This window comes from Panthera onca, chromosome A1 (assembly GCF_046562875.1).
Source record: "Panthera onca isolate mPanOnc1 chromosome A1, mPanOnc1 haplotype 2, whole genome shotgun sequence".
In the NCBI taxonomy this organism is placed as follows: domain Eukaryota; kingdom Metazoa; phylum Chordata; class Mammalia; order Carnivora; family Felidae; genus Panthera; species Panthera onca.
The window spans coordinates 95,453,934-95,464,459 of record NC_138339.1 but is presented as its reverse complement, the minus strand read 5'-3'; the positions used below and the strand labels follow the sequence as shown (position 1 = coordinate 95,464,459).

The following is a 10,526-nucleotide window of genomic DNA, read 5'->3' as shown; positions in this document are numbered from 1 at the left end:
GACCGTCACCGCACAGAGGGGAAAAGAGCCTTGGTACCGCTCCCTATGGCTCCCCGGGCATCACCAGGCAGCTGCTACAGCATCTCAATGGCCTGGGTGATGTTGCTTTCAGCAATCAGACCCTCATTTGTTGACCATTTGGTCCAAAGAACATTTCCTGCTGGACTCGGGGCCTCAGGTAGGGATGTGGCAAGAAGCACCCCTCTGTTCTCGTCCTCCTACCTGCCACCCCCCCCCATGTTAAACCTTAAAAAGAAGTGTAAATGCACCTACTTACCTGGAGGGTTGGGGGTGAATGAGACCTGCAGAATTAAAGCTTCCTTCTCTGGCTAGATGCCCCAGAAGTAACAGTGGCCTCTTCCTGAGCCTGTTGTGAAACAATGACAATTATTTTCCGCATATCACCTGCCTCCTCAGCCATGTAGTAGACATGAATCAGCCCTTGAACTCAGGTTTGTGAGAAAAACCACTTTAATTCCCAAATTCCAACTTGTTTTCATTTTGAAAACTCATTCTCCCAGACTCCAGACAAGTACTACTTGAGTCTTGCTTGGGGTTTCCACTCTTCTCTCAGAATCACCCTAGGGTGACTTCTCAGTACCAAAGTGTTAGGGACTGGGGAATGGCTGTCCACACAGATTCCTCCTAACACGACCATGGTCAGCACTCACCACCACCCCCATTCTCAGAGGCCATAAAACCACAAAAGGGCCCCCAAATCTGAATGAACCCCTGGAGCCATTTCTTTACTGGCCCTCACCTGGAGGGCTGCAGGAAGCCCCTCTTCTCCCTCTCTCTCTAGCATGGGACAATCTGTCCCTAATCTGAGAAGGAAAGCCTTATGTCCGCCCGCCCTCCTTGCTTTTGGCAAAGAAATTCTGTCTGTTCCCAGTCTTCCTTTACTTATGGCCCCTAAGTTCCCCTAAAGGCTTAGCTTGCAGGCCAGCTCTGACTCACACATGCCACATCCCCTCTGAGGTAATAAGCTCAGAGTCTACCCTCTGAATGGAGAATTGGGGAATAGGGAAATATCAAAGGGAGATGGGCTCAGTGTCTTCTGGTGCTACCCCACCAAATTCTGAATGAGCCCAAATGATGATGACCTAAGGTGTAGTATAGGATCCTCTTTGGGTTTCTGGAGCCTACAAAAAAAAAAAAAAAAAAAAAAACCACCAGGAATATTGTTTGGAAAAGCCATACTTACAGAATCAAATTGCAGGTGCTCAAGAGGCAGAGGGGTGTGGTGGCAGAGAAAGAAGAGAAAGGGATTCCCCAAGGCTGGGGGAGCAGAGGCATGGTGGAGTTTGGAGTGGACTTGTCTGCTCCACTCCTAAATGGTTTGAGAAATGGAGAGGAGTCTCTGATGGGAGTACCTGGTCATGACTGTGGACTGGACACTTAGCCTGCACCCTGGAGCAGAGATGAGGGCTCTAGATGGCCAAGCTTACAGCAGCAGGCAGGCTGATCTCGAGGAGCACCAATGCAGCCCTCCTAAAGGAAGCACCACCTCCTCCCCCCAATACACACAGAGAACCTGTAGAATGGGGCTAAGGAAGGAGCCCCAGTAAGGACTGACATTGCAGGCTGGCTAGGTGAGAGGGCAGGGGGACAAAGTGAGAGCAGGGAGTGAAAGGGCGGGCCTACACCAGCGGACACCATCTTGTTCTGTGTCCTTCACCTTGACCACACCTCCTCCCCTTGAGTAACACCCCCCCCTCTCCTGCCTAACAGGACTCGGACCCTTCCCCAGCCAATCGGCTGAGGCCATAGCCATTACCTCACCAACTGCCCCTAGGCCCCAATAAAACCTTTGTCCTTTTGAAACTCGCTCTCTCTCCCTGGTATCTCACCTCTGCGTAGGTGCAGGTAGGGGATTGAGCTCGAGCTAGCTTGAATAAAGGCTCTTTTGTTTTTACATTGGACTCGGCTCCCTAGTGGTCTTTGGGGATCACAAATTCTGGGCATAACAGGAGCAGGGCTCTGCTCAGCTCTAACAGAGGGAAGCTGACCAAAGAAAAGTTGAGGAACAGAGGCCACAGGGACCTATGCTCAGGGAAAAGAAGAGGGTCATACAGAGAGCCAGACAACCTCCAGGCCCTATACTCCCAACTCCAGAAGGTGTTTCTGGTGACACTCTCCATCCAACCTCCAGTCACCAGAGGCAGAAACAGGCAGCCTTGGACCCACATGCAGAAATGGGGAGCCCGCCAAGCATATTCACTATTCTAAAACTCCTGCACATGTGTTGTTTCTATAAGAAGAAATGGAATAAACATTAAGAAAGTACCAAAGAAACCAATGAGCCGTTAAAACTGATTCAGCAGCATGGGGCGCCTGGGTGGCTCAGCTGGCTAAGCGTCTGACTTCATTCAGCTCAGGTTATGATCTCACGGCTTGTGGGTTTAAGCCCTGCATCCATCTCTGTGCTGACAGTGTGGAGGAGTGTGCTTCAGATTCTGTATCTCCCTCTCTCTCTGCCCCTCTCCTGCTTGTGCTCTCTCTCTCTCTCTCTCAAAAAAATAAACATTGTTTTAAATAAATAGATAAATAGATTCAGCAGAATATTACCTAAGAGAAGTATGGGTGATTAAATGACATAAAGGGAAAAAAATAAAATGAAAATCAAACAAACAACCTTGACCTTACCTCACAACTCACATCACCAAGGCTGGACCCCAACGCAGTTTCTTCAGCCACTATTTGCTGGACCTGGATTATTCAGTTCCTACTGTTTGGATTTGTTCCTAAAATGAAAAGATGCCTATGTTTAGACCAGGCCACGTCCTCCACCTAGAAATTCTACAAACAGCCCCTGAGAAGTGCTCCACGTGGGTGGAGCACCCTCAAGGGGCAGCTCCTGAAGTCACAGCTTTGGTTCAAAGTACCCTGAAGAAAGGATTCACTTCAAACCCTTATCCAAGCTATGATCTAGCACACATGTCTTCCCTTCACTAAGGTTACCTTACTAAGTAATATCAGGTTTATACATTATATAACAATAAGTAATCACTGTGAGGCACATACATCTCTGCAAAGAAGAGTTGTCCAACTATATGAACATCTCTTGCCATATTTGGGGGGGGGGGGTTCTTCTAAATAGCTGTTCATTAATTGCTTATTTTATAGCACCCACTAGAAAAAAACAGTAGCAGATATCTCAAGTCTAAGAAAAACTTATGGAAGTAAGTTTTTCATTGAAAGTGTTCTCCATTAGGGGCACCTGGGTGGCTCAGTGGGTTAAGCGTGGGACTCTTGATTTCAGCACAGGTCAGGATCTCATGGTTCCTGAGATGGAGCCCCCTCCATCCTGGGCTCTGCGCTGACAGTAGGGAGCCTGATTGGGATTCTCTCTCTCCCTCTCTCTGCCCCTTCCACTGCTTGTGTACTCTCTCTCTCTCAAAACAAACATAAAAAAGAAAAGAAAAGAAAAGAGAAAAAGGTGTTCTGTTATCTTCACAAGAAGCCCTTTTTTTGTTGTTTGATTTTTGTTTTGTTTTGTTTTCCCATTGAATTCATTTGGGCAGAACGGGAGCCAGGGAGGCTCTGCATCTAAAAGAGGGTGTTCGGCCTCTTGGTGATGAAATGCGGGTTGTGCTGGCGACGCAGGACCCGGTGGGGCAGTGGGAACTTGATTCTTGGAGTCATGGAACTGTCTGACTGCTGCTCAGTGGCACGTGCTGGCTGCAATCTCCTCCACCTTCATGATCTGGATCCAGCAGCCCAGGGAGGGGTGTGGGGTGCCCATGTCTCGGTCGCAGTGGGTGACGGCGCCCTCGTCATCAGGTCCCTATATGCCCCGTACATGTTGTGGGTGCCACTGCGGGAGTCATAGCGCAGCCAGATGCCGAAGTTCTTCACCCACAAGGGGAATTTCTCAAACACCTGTCCACAGTAGACAATTTCCCCTGAAGCCTTCATCTTCAGACACAAAGTACCAGAAGCGGGACTTGACGATGACATGATTAGGTGCAAATACTCGCAGGAGATACAACGGTGGAGTGCGGCATTTCGGGGTGGGCAGGCAGCACTCCACTACCTTGTACCCTAAAGTGTGCCATCATGACGCACTGTCCGCTCTCAAGTGCCACCCAAGAGAGGACCGCTCCCACCAGACTTCTGAGGACCAGGGGTTGAAAACGAACGTCTCAAAAGTCCCTTTGAGCTCTGTGGTTTCTGTGAGCTGCTGGAGGATGAGTAGTATGCAATATTCTTATCTGTATCCTACCCTCAGCCCCTGAATAAAGTATTTGTTGAACTGGAAAAGCCAGTTGCCTCCATTAAGCCAAGAGCAGGAGGCTTCAAACTCTTGTCTTTCTCCACTGAATCCACGAGGGGGCGGCAATGTTCCAAAAACATGACTATTCTGAGCAGGCTGCCCTTTTCTAGCTAAAAAACAACACCTGAAGTTCATTAAAAATCAAACTACTACCATTTATTACTTATTTTACTCTTAGTAACAACATTGCTAATAGTTCAGTGCTTAAGAACTCATTACCAAAACATTAAATTAAACAAAAACCAACAACCACACATGAAACAAATGATATTTCAATTATTACAGATGAGGCTGTGAATGAACACAGAAGCCTCATTTTTTTTTTTTCTCTTTTTCTGGAATTGCCTAGAGAAGACCTTCCTTGTCCCTCAGCCTAAATTCACATGTCGGTCTTCTCTGTGAGCCAAGCAAAGAGCCATTCATCCATCCATTCATCATTCATTCACTCACACATCAAACCAACACCTACTGAGCAACTGCTGTGTGCTAGGCGCTGTGCTAGGCACTGGGAGGAACGCAAAAAAGTACGTGAATCCAGTTGGCATTAGTCCAGGTCTCTATTTGAGTGAGAGCCATTTTCACTCCAACACTGTTAATTGCAAAAGAATAATTTGTTTTAGGACTGGATGAAACTTTATTAAAGCAACTTGCTGGATACGCTTGCTCTCTGACTCTATTTGTAAAGCATTTGTCCACTGAAAGAACCCCCATTTACTTAATCCTGAGAGTTTTTAGCTAAGTAAAAAAAAAAAAAGACTTGTCCTAAATGTCTCACCAGAAAGAATGACTTTCCAGGGAACACAACATAGCTTACCAGGCAGGGAGAGGTGGCTTGACAGAAGTTAATTCAGTCAAAAACTGTTTGGTCTGCACAGTGTTTTCACTATTCTTGGGGCTTTTTTGTTTGCTTTGTTAACTAATGCAAACTTTAAAAACTGAGACAAATTTGGAGCTCTAGTCTAAGATGACAATGCACAAAGACCCTGAACTCACCTCCTCCACAGGTATACCAAATCTACCCCCATTTGTAGATCAATTCCTCCTGGAGAAGGACCGAGGGCTGTCTGAACAGCTTCTGCACAACAAATGATATAAACAACCCAGAGAGAATGGCAAGAGACGGAGACTGAGCGACAAGGGGAATCCCCATCCCCAACGCTGCCAACTGCACTCGGGAGGGATGCTACCCACAGGCTGGGAGATCCCTCTTCCCTGGAGCACAAAAAAAAAAAAAAAAAAAAAAAAAAAAAAAGCTCAAGTTTAAAAGGGCAACTAGAATATAAACAAACCAACCCTAAAATCCTGCCAGATGGTAGGAGAGTTGCGGGAACACTCTCGAGGTTAGAGGGACTAGTGAGCAGCACAGTTTACATTCCCCCTCCACCTTGACAGTATGGACAGGAGCAGGGCCCAGTGCCATAGCTGGCCTGCTGCCTCAGTGAGCCCCAGGCCCCTAGCTCACAGCAGTCACAGCCATACCACCAAGGCCACCCCACCATGGTGCACACACCAGGACATCCCTGATCGATGCTTACTACAGCTAATGGCAGTTTCACCAAGGCGACACAGGGACAAAGCACCCTGCAACTCTCCAGACCCACATCACTTTGGCTCCAGACAACTTGCCAGGGAACCCCTCCAGTGCAGAGCAACTGGGGGTACACTGACCTTGGCTCTAAGCATTCTGGCACAAACCATCTATACAAAGGATCCCAGAATCCCCTGGCCTGTGCACACCTCAGCTCCAGCCATGCACAGGGTACCCTGGAATACCCTGGCTTGTAATTTCAGCTTCAGCTGTCCTGCCAAGGTACCTTCTGCAGAGAGGGTCCCAGGACCACTCTGGCCCACACCTACTTCAGTCCCAACCATCCCAACAGGGCAGCCTGGGACCCCCAGCCCATGACAGCCACATCTCCAGCCAACCAACCAAAGTCACCAGGAACACACAGTATTCACAGGGGATGGCCTGTGATAAACAAAACCATTCCATCAAGGTTAGGATAAGTAGATGTTTCACCTAATTCACAGAAACACAGTAAGTCAAGCAAAATGAGGAGACAGAGCAATATGTTCCACACAGAAGAATAAGACAAAAATCTCAGAAGGACTTGAAGAATATAATAACTGAAATGAAAAATACCCAAGAGGGAATTAACAGTAGATTAGAGGATGAAAAAGGAAAAATCAGTGATCTGGAAGGCAGGATAAGGGAAAGCACCCAAGATGAAAATAAAAAAGATTTTTTTTATTTTATTTTTATTTTATATTTTTTAAGCACAAGCAGGGAGCAGGGGAGAGGGCAAAGGGGAAGAGGATGAGAGAATCTCAAGCAGACTCCATGTACAGTGCATTTGGTTGATCATGAGGTGGCATTTGGTTGATCACGACCTGAGCCAATCCAAGATTTGGATGCTCAACCAAATGCCACCTCAGCACCCCCAAAAAAGATTTTTTTTGAGAGAGAGATAGAGATAGAGATAAAGAGAGTACAAGCAGGGGAGGGGCAAAAGGAGAGAGAGAATCCCAAACAGGTTCCATGGGGTCCCAACATGGGGCTTGATCCCATGGCTGTGAGCTCATGACCTGAGCCGAAATCAAGAGTGAGACACAACTGACAGAGCTACCAGGCACCCCACAAAAAAACAATGTCCAAAAATGAGGATAGGAGAGACTGAGAAAATGGCAGAGTAAAAGGACCCGTAAGCTCCTTCTATCCCATGGATACAACTAAGTGACACTCATATCAGCATATATAACTAGGAAATAACCCTAAGACAGGCAGAACAAAGTCCACAACTAAAGGCTGGGAAGAAGCCACACTGAGGAAGGTAGGAAGGGTGAAGACACAGTTTGGAAACAAAACAGACCATGGCCACCCATGGTGGGGAGGGAACTGGTAGCACAGAGAAGGGTGAAAAACAAAATTTCACACAAGGGAGCCCACACAGGCAAGACAAATCCCCATAACATTTGGCTTTGAAAGTGAGAGGGGCCAAATTTAGTGAGTTTGTACAACCAGCAGAACTTGAAACCTGGGATTTTTTTAAAAAATCAGAGGTCTCAGCTCTGAAAGAGCCCAGAGGGTGTTAGGAAGCCAAGTCGCCACCCTTAAAGAGCACAACAGCCCATGCAAAAACAGCCCAGAATCAGCAGTTGAAATACACTGGGGCAGATGGGAGGGAGAGTGATTTACTCATCTCAGAGTGTGACTCAGAGAGACAGAGATCACAGAAGCCCCCTCCAGGAACAAACAAACTGGCACATTCCATTTACCTCCTGCTCCCAGCAGCATAAACAGCGGCCACCTACAGTAACAAGTGTACCTCTGACACTCATTACCTAACTTGTTTACACCAAGCCATGCCCACCCACCCCCCACATCAGTAGACCTGCCCTTTCCAGTCACACTGGCCTTAGTCCTGGTGCTACAGGCCCCCTCCCCCAGAAGACTGGCACAAACCCTGCCAACACCACATCTCCTGACCAACAAGGTTTGCAGGATTTCAGTTTCAGTGCCAGCAGTAGCAGCAGGTCTCATTTCACAAGCAGATGAGCACACACCTTGTAAAAACACACCCCACCCCTTCTGAGGAAAAAATATTGCCCACAACAGGCAAAGAGACATGGACTGAAGGGAAAAGAGGTCAGGATGCAACAGCACAGCTCATGATATACACATAAGAGGCACTCCCTGAAGCACCAGGTCCTGGGGATTAGGGGACACTGCACTGCCATGCACTAAGGACCTCTTCTTCTTAAGGCCACTAGCATCAAGAGTAAGAGACATAGCTGACTTTTCTAATACATAGAAATGGACACAGAGAGTTAGACAAAATGTGGAGACAGAGAACTATGTCCCAAATGAAAGACCAGGACCAAACCAGACCAAGAGACCCAAGGAAAACAGATGTAAATAATATGACTTAAAGAGAATTTAAAATAATGATCATAAAGATATTCACTAGACTTGAGAAAAGAGTGGAGGACATCAATGAGATCTTTAACAGATATTTTTTTTAAAAAAGAACCCATCAGATGGTGTTGCTCATGCCTGAATTTTTTCTATATATAAATAACGTATTTGTACTTTTTTTACTGCCCGACACATCTCTAGAACACACTTTTCAGATTCAAATCTTTGCCTCTTATGACAAAAATGTGTAAGTTCATTTTCTATAGAGATTAAAAAGATAGTTTATGTCAATATCTAGAATACCTGACGAGCATGTTTCTATCACTGATAATTTTTAAAAAGCTTCTTTTACTTTCACAACTCATTATTGATAGTCAGGTACATTTGTCAGAATGTTGTCTCTTTTGGGAAAATATCTATCAAGTTCCTTTCATACAGAGTTGTTTTATCACTGTGCTGTAGCCCTGAAACTAACATAACATTCTGTGTCAACTACACTTCAATAACAATGTAATGAAATGAAATACAGAATATTTAAGATTCTGGGGAAAAAAAGAACCAATCAGAGATGAAGAATACCATAAATGAAATTAAAAATACACTTGACGGAATAAAGAGCAGTCTAGATGAAGTAGAGGAATGAATTAATGAAGTGGAAGACAAAGTAACAGAAAGTAATGAAGCTGACCAAATGAGAAGAAAAAATATGCAAATTAAGAAAAGTCTTAGGGAACTCAGTCTCTACATCAAACGTAATAATATTTGCATTATAGGGATCATAGAAGAAGAGGAGAGCAAAGGCTGCAGAAAATTTATTTGAAGAAATAATAGCTGAAAACTTCCCCAATCTGGAAACAGATATCCACATCCAGAAGGCACAGAGATCCCCCTAGAAAATCAACTCAAGGAGGTCCACACCAAGACACATAGTACTGAAAATGGCAAAAAGTAGTGATAAAGAAAAAAACTTTAAAGCAGCAACAGAAAAGAAGATAGCATCATTAGATTCTCCCTGTATGTAACTATCAGCAGATTTTTCAGCAGAAGCTTTACAGGCCAGAAGAGGGTGGCATGATATATTCAAAGTCCTGAAAGGGAAAAACCTGCAGCTAAGAATACTCTATCCAGCAAAGCTATCATTCAGAATACAAGGAGAGATAAAGAGTTTCTGAAACAAAAAATAAAGGAATTTGTGACCACTCAGCCTACCCTACAAAAAATATTAAAGGGTACTCTTTGAATGGAAAGGAAAGAACATAAGTGAGAGTATGAAAAGTAAAAAAAAACCATAAAAGCAGTAAAAGTAAGTATTTCTGTAAAAATAAGTCAAAGGATTCACTAAATAAATAAGAGGATGTAAAACACAATACCATATATCTAAAATGTGGGGGACAGGGGGAAGGGGTAGAGAATGGGTTCAAACTTAAGTGAATATCAACTTAATATAGATTGCTATACACAGAAGATGTTATACACAAACCTAATGGTAACCACAAATCAAAACTCAGTAATAGACAGGCAAAGAATAAACAGAAAGGAATTCAAGGAAAGCCAATGAACCATGAAAGAGAGCAAGAGAAGAATCACATAACAACTACTAAAACAGCCACAAAATTGGTAACAAAATGGCAATAAATATATATCTATCAATAATAACTTCAAATTGGACTCAAATAAATAAATGGGTCAATGCTCCAATCAAAAGACATAGGGTGTTGGGCCGCCTGGGTGGCTCGGTCGGTTAAGTGTCCGACTTCGGCTCAGGTCATGATCTCACGGTCCATGGGTTTGAGCCCCGCGTCTGTCAGCTCAGAGCCTGGAGCCTGTTTCAGATTCTGTGTCTCCCTCTCTCTGTGACCCTCCCCCATTCATGCTCTGTCTCTCTCTGTCTCAAAAATAAATAAAAACGTTAAAAAAAAAAAAAGACATAGGGTGTTTTAAAATAAAAATGGTGGGGTTGCCTGGGTTGCTCAGTGGGTAAAGGGGCTGACTTCAGCTCAAGTCATGATCTTGGGGTTCATGATTTCAAGCCCTACGTCAGGTTCCGTGCTGACAACTCAGCACCTGGGCCTGCTTCAGATTCTGTCCCCCTCTCTCTCTGCCCCTCCCCCCTCATGCTGGTCTCTCTGTCTCTCTCTCTCTCAAAAAAACAAACATTGGAAAAAAGAGACCCATCTATACGCTGCCTACAAGAGACTTACTTCATACCTAAACATACCTGAAGACTCAGAGTGAGGGAATAGAAAAACAGGTATCATGCAAATGAAATGTAAAGAAAGCCACGGTAGCCATACTTAAAATGGACAAAATAGACTTTAAAACAAAGACCACAAC

At 44.9% G+C, this 10,526-nt stretch overlaps 1 pseudogene; it reads right to left on the bottom strand.

Annotated features, from left to right (window-relative positions):
- Window positions 1-3,549: 3,549 nt before the first annotated feature.
- On the bottom strand, window positions 3,550-6,148 carry LOC132680402 (large ribosomal subunit protein eL20 pseudogene; annotated as a pseudogene).
- Window positions 6,149-10,526: the final 4,378 nt, after the last annotated feature.